The sequence below is a fragment of the Lathyrus oleraceus genome, chromosome 1, assembly GCF_024323335.1.
Source record: "Lathyrus oleraceus cultivar Zhongwan6 chromosome 1, CAAS_Psat_ZW6_1.0, whole genome shotgun sequence".
In the NCBI taxonomy this organism is placed as follows: domain Eukaryota; kingdom Viridiplantae; phylum Streptophyta; class Magnoliopsida; order Fabales; family Fabaceae; genus Lathyrus; species Lathyrus oleraceus.
In genome coordinates, this window is record NC_066579.1 from 435,054,349 (window position 1) to 435,066,194 (window position 11,846).

Below are 11,846 nucleotides of genomic sequence, written 5' to 3' on the forward strand. Positions count from 1 at the left end.
CGTCCCCATGTTCCACATCCCGGTGGGTTAGTTTGTCTCCGAGGTCTCCCACAATTTTCTTGAGGTGTTTGGGGTCTTTGTGTGTTGACCTGATCGTGCGATGGCTGGTTGGAAGGTCCGGCGGAAGTTCCAGTGATATTTGACAGATGTGTCATCATTTGCTCCCAATATCCGGAGGGACTCTGGCCAACGGCGCTTCGTTTCCAAAACGACTCAATGACCCAATTTGAGCAACTATATTGTCCCCAATTCACCCAACCCAATGACCTAACTACGATGACATGGGCACCGAAAAATTGTATTTCATTTCTTTGAGTCTTCAACAAAGACTTTTTCTTGTCTTGTACCTTTGCTTCATTCCAAATCATCTCTACAAATGGGAAAAAAATTGTGTTCCAGCCAATTTTATTTATAAATCTAAATTGTCTTGGTCCCCAACTTAACATTGGGCATAACAATCACATAGGACAATATATCTCTATCTCTAACCCATTAATCCTATACCTTCCACCATCCACCATTCTATTACTCTCTCTGATAATACTATTATGTTCAATTTGCTTATGGTGCTTCCATCCAATTTGAACCAATTGTTTTTTTTTTTGCCTAGAATAGGGATATCTAATATTGATTATTTTTTCAAAATAACTATTTTTTTCAAATAAAAAAAAATCAATTATTCAGAAAAATTACAAAAATAACCAGGTTTTTTAGAGGATGCGTCAGATGAATTGGCGCACCTTCAATGCACTAAGAGAAGACGCCAATAGCATTGGCGCATGCATCGGGCTCCTCATGAGGAGGCGTCAATGCTAGTGGCGCATATGTGCATTTGGTTGGTGTATGCGCCAATTCATCTGACGCATACACCCCCTGCTATTTTTTTTAATTATTAATATTTAATTTTTATTATTTAATAAATAAGAAATAGTAATGAAAAAAATAAATTCATTGATGATGTAATAATTGGTTACATTGGACTGACAATAAACTAATGACCGACCCGATTATAACGTCCCCCTGTTCCACATCCCGGTGGGTTAGTTTGTCTCCGAGGTCTCCCACGATTTTCTTGAGGTGTTTGGGGTCTTTGTGTGTTGACTTGATCGTGCGATGGCTGGTTGGAAGGTCCGACGGAAGTTCCAGCGGTATTTGACAGATGTGTCATCATTTGCTCCTAATATCCGGAGGGGCTCTGGCCAACGGCGCTTCCGTAATGGAGTTCGGTGCCCATGTCATCGTAGTTAGGTCATTGGGTTGGGTGAATTGGGGACAATATAGTTGCCCAAATTGGGTCATTGAGTCGTTTTGGAAATGAAGCAATGGTTCCTGGGGCGTACTATAGTTAAACAATGGTTGGGTGTTATGTTGATGGGATGTTTGGGTGGTCATTGGTGGGGGGCTACGATGAACTGACCCATATGAATCATCTGGGCTATAGGCAGTTGTGGTTGCGGGATTTGATTCTTGATTTTTTGTTTGGGTGGGTGGTATGAATGGATTGTGACGTTGGATGGTTGGTTGTTGGGTGGTTGGCATGAACGGGTTGCGATGTTGGATGTTTGGTTGTTGTGTGTATGTGGTTGGTTGATGTTGTGTGGTTGGTTGTTGGGTTTGGGTGGGTTCACATTGGTGTTGGGTGGTGAATTATTGTGGGGCGTACGATGACGAAGCAAGTTGGCGTGGATCCATCAAATACCGCGGCTCAGATGCAAATTGCTGAGTTGTTACCGACCTAAACCATGCCATATATTGTTGAGTCGATCTTGCACCATGGATGATTGGTTCGTTCAAGATGTGTTATCGTTGATTCCTCCATTGACGACACATCTCTTTTGCAAAGTCTCTCCAGTCAGAATAATCCCATTGTGCATCAACCCTTTTTTGATGTCAATTCCCCAAACAGGTGGGAGATTCTGGAATCTGTTGTAGCATTCCGAACTGCAGTTTGACCCGGTCACTCTGGTGCATTTCCACCGTAGTGAATCGGATAATCGGTGTCTTCGCTGTCCAAACTGCAGCATCGTCATGGTTCACATCATGATCTAGACCCAGATATGACCTCCAGACAAACTGTAAAACAATACGAACCGATTAGATGGAAAATAATTTGAGAAGTATTTTTAAATTAAAATATAGTTGGGTAGGATTATTACATCGTCATGTCCAATGTGGTCCAATAGATTGCGATAGACTACAATAGCGTATTTCAGACACATCTTGTAGTTCCTTCTATTTACTAACCACCTAAGATAAAAAAGAAGTGAAAATTATTGTTTACTATTAATTATAATATAAAATATAATTAACTAAATGGTGAATGGTAAAGTGTTAGACTTACTTGGTTGCAAACGGGATCACGAATGGGCGCTCATTTATAGGAGCGAGCGACGACATTCTTGACCAACCCCAAGCTTGAAGCAAATATGCACATGAAAAAAAAGTACATGTATTGTTTTTTGCAGTTCTACACATTGCACTATATAGATGGGCCAACACAGCTGAACTCCAACTATAAGTGTTTACCTTATTAATGTTGCGTAATAAAGGTAAATACATTATATTTACAGAATTACCTGTACTTTCTGGAAACAAAAAATTACCAAATAAAATCATAATAACACCGAGCTTTTATTATTTTCTCATACTCGGTTGAATCGTCGAACAATACTATATTGGCATAATACTGTTTAAGGTATTTTAAATTTATACCTTGCCCCCTTGCTTGACCGGATGTGTCTCCCTCAGTTTCGTCGTCTAACAAAGGGGCACCCAATAATTCATTGCAGATATTGTTGTCTTGGTTAACTCGACCATTCATTGCCTTTCCGTCTATACGGAGACCCAACAACATGTACACGTCCTCAAGTGTGACGGTACACTCACCAATCGGAAGGTGAAATGTGTGGGTCTCGGGTCTCCACCTCTCCAACAAATCCAGAATGAACTTGTAGTCCACTGAGTACGAAACAATGTTGAGTAGATTTCCAAATACACATACTCTAATATATGGTTCTATTAAATGATCTTGGGGTACATATTCATGTACACGACATCTAAACCGCTTCGGATCCTAATAACAAAAAATTAAGAAAATACCATTAGAAGAAGAAATACATAATCAACAAATACAACTCAATAAGAAGTAAGAAAAACATAGATAACAAAGGTATAAGACTAAAAATATAAAAAGTAAAAAGAGAGAGATAACATACAAATGCCAAGATATTCTCGAGTGTGCCTCTGTGTTCATCGCCCATAGTCAACAAAGACATGATTTGATTTTGCAAAGCTTGAGTGTGGTAGAGGAAACAAGTGTGGTAGAAGAATATAATTGAGTATTGATGAAGATGATTTGATATTGTTGATATGAGAGACTATTTATAGATGAATGAGTGAGTTGGTTTGCAACCTAAGATGAATGTGATTGGTTGCATGGAATGGCAAGAGAAGACACGGGAATGACAAACTTAAGAAAGCATGTGAGGAATCTCTCTTCTAGGCGCATGTGAAGAATCCACATGCAAGGGAAGAGGCGCCCTTCCTCTTGGCGCCTGCATGTGATTCTTCACACGCAAGGAAGATGTGCCCTTCCTCTTGGCGCCTTAGTGTAGGGCAATGGGAAGGGGCGCCCTTCCTAGTGGCGCCTAAGTACAATTTTTCTGAAGAGGCGCCCATCCTTTTGGCGCCCCAGTTACTTTATGGCGCCTAGGGAATGGGCGCCTAGGTGGGAATATTAGGGCTCAGTGTTCAGAGATTCCTTGATTCCCTGGCACATGTGTGTTCTTGTCACTCTTTTCTCTGCATGTTTGATTCTTTCTACTGCATGCATGGTTAAGTCTGTACAGACAATGACCAAGTTATCAATGCAATGACCAAGTTAGCAATGCAACGCTATTTATGCCGTGCAAATGAACAACTTAGCAATGCATTCAATTCCACCAAAGCTATCTACATATTTAATATTTGAACAAAATGTCTTCCACACAACATTACATGATCAGTGCCCATGTCGAAGGTGATATATTTGATCATCAGTTGTTCAGTTTTTGTTTTCGGAACACAGAAGTAACTCGGTTTACAATAAATCGACGATTAAATTTTTCGCATCTGAAACAAAGAATAGAAAAGAAATTGCAGCGCAGTAATGTGGGCCAAATCATCTATAAAAATCCGGTTTGGTTTGCAGAAAACTAGGTAAAATTTTATTAGAAGAAGATTCGAGATAATGATGATGTTCAGCATATGTTTGTCAGTCACGAACAATCCGGTTACAACGATATAGAGTTGTATATATTACCACATCAACAACAGGTGTCTCAGTACATTGATCAGTCACAAGTGTTTTGTGAGACTGATGATGAACAAGCTGAGGTGAATGTTCAAGATGACGACGAAGAAGAAGCTGAGATCATGGTTGATTCGATGGTGAATGCTGAAGAGGAAGAGGAGCCAATACCAGCAAGTCATGTATACTGTCCACCCCAACACATGACAAGGTTAAATTTGGGTTCAGATGAACCTTCAGCAGATGTATGGTACAATCCTTATGTGCAGATGCAAGGATCTTTGAAACAAGGTGACACATTTTGCACAAAAGAGGAATGTGTAAATGCAGGTAAGACGTTGCGGAATTTCATGCGGGAAATATTTCGACGCATGTGTTTTGTATTAGACATATTTCTCAGAATTTCATGCGGGAAATCAAAGATAAGACGTTGCGGAAGAAGGTTGTCAATGCAGGTTACACATTATCAGAATCTTCTTTCAAACACTACCGCGAGGAAATAAGATTGTCAAACAAAGATGCGGTACGATGGATCGATAGTATTCCATTGGAGAAGTGGACTAGGGCATACGACAACGGTCAGCGTTGGGCCCACATGACAATAAATCTTGTGGAATCAATGAACTCTGTCTTCAAAGGCATCTGTAACCTACCAATAACCGCTTTGGTGCAGGCTACATATTTCAGGCTAGGGGCGTTGTTTGAAACCAGACGCTCAAAATAGAGTTCAGTGTTGCAATCTAGATAGTTGTTCAGTGATGCTTCAATGAAATTCATCAGACATGAAACTGCCAAAGCAAACACACACATGGTTATGGTCTTCGACCAAAGTAAAGGTTGGTTTAGTGTTGCCGAGTCCATGGATCATAATGAGGGCATGCCGATGGGACAATATAGAGTCGAACTAGATAGAGGTTGGTGCGACTGCGGAAAGTTCCAAGCCTTTCGTACCCCTTGCTCCCATGTCATTGCGGCATGCTCAAAGGTTCGAAGGGATCCATCCTACTTGCTATCTGAAGTTTACAAAGTCGTCAGCCTTTCAAATGTTTATAAAATTAGTTTTTCCTTAGTGGCAAAAGAGGATTATTGGCCAGAATATCAAGGGGACATCGTCTGGCACAACGAAGTTATGCGAAGGAAGAAAAAGGGTCGCCCAAACAGCACCCGGATTCGAACCAAAATGGATACAACGTACAAAATGGTTAGACTATGTAGTTCATGCCGTCAACTAGGTCACAATTGTAATAACTGTCCTAGTGTTGGAACGAGCACAACCAGATAAATTTACATGTACCTCTATTGCAATATATGAAAAACTAAATTTATTTCATATTAGACGTCTGTGACGAAAGTACCATTACATAAACAATAACACAAATAATTATAACAAATACAATACAAGAACTATGCAATTACAACCATCAAAACAATTGTGAACATGTAATGCATCATCCTACGAGCGTCTTGGTCGGTCTTAATATCGACCCATTCGCGCACTTCTCCGTGTTTGTTGAACATGGACACAAGCCATTATATTCTTCTAATTCGTTCACCCTCTCCAATTTCTCCCTCTAACCAACTGTACAATGTCCGATTAAGACGTTCAAACATATCTGTGTTCCAAAGTCAAACCTGTATCGGAGCCGCAACGACAGAAAATATTACATCAGCATTTCGTTTCTGAATGTATGCAGACATTGTTGAAATAGAGAAAATTGAAATTGATGGTGGTTGAACTAGACAAGTTATGGTATTAGGAGATGAGTTTGAGTGAAAAATATTGAATCCAAGGTGTGGTATTTATAGAGACGGAACATCAATTGTACAAAACACATGGGCGCCTGAGGGATTAGCACCCACATGACCATGACATGCAGGCGCCAGATGAATGGGCGCCTGTCATACCCCAATTTTGTTCGGGCATATTTAAATTTTCATAGAATTAACTTCATTTTTATTTTTGCATCATATGCATAGCATGACATACATTCCATCATGAATAATACCTAAAATGTCAGTCAGAATGAATTTATTGAAAATACAGACAAATCGGTTAAATCGTTTCTCAAGAACATGCAAAATCAGCGGGTAAAAAGTTTCAAAATTAAAATCACAGACGCCAGTATTATTAACCTACGATTCACGTAGTTTAACCTGGTGTACTCGTTGTATTTTTCAGCAGCTGTTCCAGTTGCGTTTGGACCCGTCTCAGCCTTTTAATCGGTGCAAATTTATTTCAGAATTTGAAGAAACGCTGTATTTTTTTCAATAAGTATATTTTGTACTGATCATTTTAGTGCATCTGATTTAATTTTTCGAGCAATTTTTTGCCCGACTTTTATTCACTTTTGGTCGTTATATTTTTATTCCTTTGACATATTAATCATCAAAATAAAATCGGGTTTCTCACGCTTTCGTTTTAATAATTTTGAAGGATGAAATTGTTTATTGGATTTAATTTTTATTTTTATTTATCAATTATAAAAAATAAATGATAGTAATATAAGAAAAAAAAGCTTTAAAAAAGAGAGAGAAGGATAATATTTTCTTGGATCTTCAAAATCCCATAAGATCGTAACAGACAAAATAATATCCTCTCCACTCTCAACAAACTCTCACGCTCTCTCTCAATTACTCCTACGAAAAGAAAAAAGGAAAACTCTGATTCTCCCTCCACGCGTCATCCACTAAAAACTCCCTCACGTAATAACCTCACATCCTCACACTATTCCCTCACTCACAAAATCTCTTCACCCATCAACAACAACACCAAATCTTCCCAACTCACCTTCTCCTTCACCGCGCCATCACCTTCATTCTCTCCATATCCGTTGAACCAACAAAACCTTCATCTTCCCCATCCTTCATTTTCCACTCCGCCGCGACCCTCCATCTTCAACTCTCCATCACAACAGACCCAAATCCACCGTCAAAACCCATTCGCCGCCGCCATCGTCTTCTTCATCATCACCTTCAACCAACACCTCACCATCTTCATCAACCTCCACCCACGACTGTAAAACCTACTCAACATCTTCCAAAACCCATTACGAACCCAAATGCACACCCCTTATTCTCCTTCGCTCGCGAACCCTTGCCCCATCATCTCCGCCGCTAAACCCTAATCACCGCTCAAACCCCACGACAACTCTCGCCATGCCGAAAAACACACTCGTATCCTTCACAAATTCATTTTACAACCTTAGCATCGATTCCGTTTCATCAAGGCCACTGAGTTTTGCCAGACACCAACTGATATTTGTTCTGCAAATGTTGATACAACGCTTCTAAAACTCATCACTTATTGCAATTTGACTCCATTTGTGGATGCTGTTTCTGCAGGTGGTTTTATTTATTGTGGTGTTGGATTCATCATCCATTGAGTTGCAAGATTGTTATGGCTGCCGACGACATCGGTTCGAGAGTGCATCATAAACTTGTCAAAACTCTCGACACTAGCGAACAAGTCAAGTTACTGCTAAGTTCAAATCGAGTTTCAAGACGGTTACGCCGAGTCGGTTACGCCGTATTGTTGTTGCGTCTTTGATTTCCTATACACAGGTATACCAAACAAGCATAACATCAAACCTGTCATGAATATTAACAATACAACGACATTGCAACAACTATTTTCTTGTCATAATTGTTGATGGTTGTTTTAGTGTATGAGTTTGTATGATTTTGTTCATATCCGACGATGTTGTTGATTGTTTCATTCTCTGTTACATTGCGATTTTTATTTGGCATGTGAACCTTGTGGTGTTCTGCATTTGGGAATATTTGTGTGTGACTACTGTTAGTCTTTGATCATACTTTATTTGGTTTTGGATTGTGATGTACATTGCAATTTAAATCACACATATTATACTTTTTCTACCCTAAACCGAACGCATCACATGAGGTTTTCTTGTCTACCATAGAAAATGTTACAGGTTACATATTACTTTGTAAGATACAGTGTAGTAATGGCTTGAAATGCATGTTAATTTTGAAACGTATGTCATTCCTATGGCTAAAAGTGATCACCAGAAACCATAAATAGTTGTGTTAGTTTTTCAATTACTAATTGTTTATGTACATTATCTTTTGATGAGATTTGGAATATGTTGAGAGCAATATTGTAAATAAATTGGGTGATACTATCGTATTTCATTACATTTTGAATTGGATTAAACCCTTGGGTTCAACGATTTCATGTTGCTACACCACCCAAATTTCAATATATCAATTGTATATTTTCACCGAGTTTCAATCTTTACATACGACATTCTAATTTCATGGTCGTCATGTACAAACCGGTTTGAGTACACCGATTCAATTTTTGTAAATCAACATTGTCACTTATTTTCATTTGTTTTCTTAAAAAATTAATTAATTGGACTTTTGTTTGATTAATTCATTTCAATTAATTAATCTTAATTAACTTAATTATTTGAGATAATTAAATAATTTTGATAATTAATCTTAATTAATTCAATTAATCAACTTAACCAAATTCTAATGAGTTAATAATTAAAGGATTTTCTTTTCCACCATGTTTTCATAATAGACAAATTCAATTTCAATTCATCATCGACCCAAACCAATTTCAAAAAGCACAAACCACAATTCTCGATCCAAATATCGAGCCCATTTTCAAAAACACCTTTGTAAGTCGATCGCTTTTATGCATCGCCATCAACCTCACGTAGCTTACTCTTGGGCTTTCTTACAATGAGACCTATTTGGTTATTGATTAATCGAGTAGATGAATAATACACTAAATAAAATTCATTTCATTCATAAACACGAATTCAAACCATTCTTTAAACCATTTAACTTCTAAAGAATTTTCTCTTTCAAACATAAATTTTAGGATGAAAAATATATAGGAAGCGTTCGCTTCACTATTTTCTCAAGCACTTGAATAATTGGCGTACGCCATATTGCTCGAGTTCTTGTCACCCGATTAAAACTTCAAATCATACTATTTTTTAATCGTTTCTACAAATTCCAAATCCTTTTAATTCCATATTTCAGATGATAAGAGGATAGGAGGCGTACGCCTCGCTATCTTTCGATCATTCGAATAATTGGCGTACACCACATTGCTCGAATTTTCGTCATCAAAAACACAATCGAATAAACTCAAATCAACTCTTAGATCGAACACAAATTCACAAAATAAACTTTAACTTAAACTTCAATAGATAATGGGAGGCGTTCGCCTCACCATTCCTTGATTATTTTTGAATAATTGGCGTACGCCACATTGCTTAAATCATCGACTTTCTAAACATACCAAATCCAAACCTACCAATTCAAAATTCAAACTATTTTCGCAAATCAAATACAATATCTAAAAACATATCTTTTTACAAATCAAACCTCGGATGATAAAAGGTGGGAGGCGTTCGCCTCGCCATCTCTTGATTATTTGAATAATTGGCGTACGCCACATTGCTCAAATCATCGACTTCTGATTAATACATTTTAAATAAACTTGGATAAAGGAATAAGTGGCGTACGCCTCATTATTCTTTGAATAAGCAAGTAGGAGGCGTACGCCTCACTACCGTGCATATTCAACATCCGCAAACAAACTTTCAAAAATAATTCGAACGAAAAAGGGGTAGAAGGTGTTCGCCTTATTATTCCTCGAAAGAATTGAACGATTGATGTACACCACATTGCTCAATCTTTCGTCGTTCTTCAAAAAACATATCAAACACATTAAACCTAACTTCTCACCCCCGAGCGATCGAAACCAGTCAAACAAAACATCAAACACTTCAATTCAACTTGTCACCCCCGCGTGACTAAAACTCCTTCAAAAAGAACACTGTCAATCCTTTCTAATGCGCCCAACAAACCAGTGCTAGAGCCTCCACCGAGAGTAGACAAGCCATCGTTTAGCCGTTAGAACGCCAACCTACACAGTCGTTCATCAAAACAAACCCACCAAATATTCGTAGTAGCCCGAACTACGAATGCTCTGATTTCCTTATTGCACCATAAGGATACGTAGGCAGGAGATTGCTGTATCTTCGCGAGCACACTAATAAAAAACCTCCCATTTCCCCCTCCTGAGGTCTTCATCCATATCTATCATCAATTCTAATCACTCGAAGCAAGCAAATAACATTCAATTAACAGTCAAATAGAAAAATCAGACTAAAAGGTTCCCGTTGAGTACAACGGACGTGAGGGGTGCTAATACCTTCCCCTTGCGTAATCGACTCCCGAACCCGAATATGGTTGCGACGACCATTATTCTGTTTTTCCTAAAGGTTTTCTCGATATTTACCTATTCCTTCATTGGAATACATAAAGTTCGGTGGCGACTCTGTTTCGAACATAATTTTCCACGTTCCATCGCGAGGGATCGCATTATCATTTTCGAGGTGCGACAGACTGGCGACTCTGTTGGGGATCCTGCTCCAAGCAAGAGAGAGTCTAGCCTAACTTAGTCTGATTTTGCTAGGACTGTTAGAAGATGTTCTTATCTTCCATGCTTGTTTCTCTGTGTTTTATTATGTTGCTTGTATGTAATGTGTTTTAATACTTTGATATGGGACTTGGTGTATGCTGTGAGATAAGCTCCATACCCGAGCTTCGAGAAAAACTTAGAACCTGGAGTTGTGTAGTATTGAACCGAGGGGTGTACACCTCATTGGGACAATACGAAGACTCCACCTGGAGTAGATCTGTTTGGAGTTTCCATTATAATATGGCTAGCCCATCATTGTGGGGGAGGTTCTAAACACGATTCGTGACTCTAGGGACCTCGTCTTAAACCCAAGTTTGGTTTTCATGATTGGTGATTATGTAGTATTGAAACGAAGGGTCTACACCCTGTTCGAACAATACGAGAATCCCACTTAGATTAGATCATTTCAGAACTCCCATCACAATATGGCGAGCCCACCATTGCGAGGAAGTTTTGAACCTGATCCGTGAGTCTAAGTTCCTTCCTCGTAAACATAACTTTAGAACCCACCTTTGGGGAATTTCTTGTGATTAGAGTAACCTCTGCTTATTCCTTTTATCCTGACGTACCCAACGTATGAATGATCTTGAGTATTTGTATTCCTTTGCGAAAAACATGGCAGAACTTCATGCATTCTCATATCATCAACATGCATTGCATATCATTATCCAGAAACAAAAACTTACACCATACTCTACCCTTTGTCCAGTAACGCTGACTACTCGACACCAGTACGAGACACGCCGCAAATACAAGATGACACTTGAACAGCTTGAAGCAAATCAAGTTTCAATGAGGACCGACATTGACTCCATGCAGACAAAGATGGATCGCTTGCTGGAAACCATGTTACTCTTGGCCTAGAAGGAAAAAGATGCTGAGACCAGTGCTGAAGCCAGGAAAGTTGCTGCCCAGTTTGGATCGCCATCACTTAGCACCCCTGGAGTAACTGAACTTGATGGTAACCCCTCCCAGCCTAGAGGAGGACCGATCCCTATTCCGACCCCCATGGTCAACATGAACCCCCATGAGCATTCTGCTACATCTGCTCGACATGGATCCATGATGGGTGATGAGGATCCATATGAC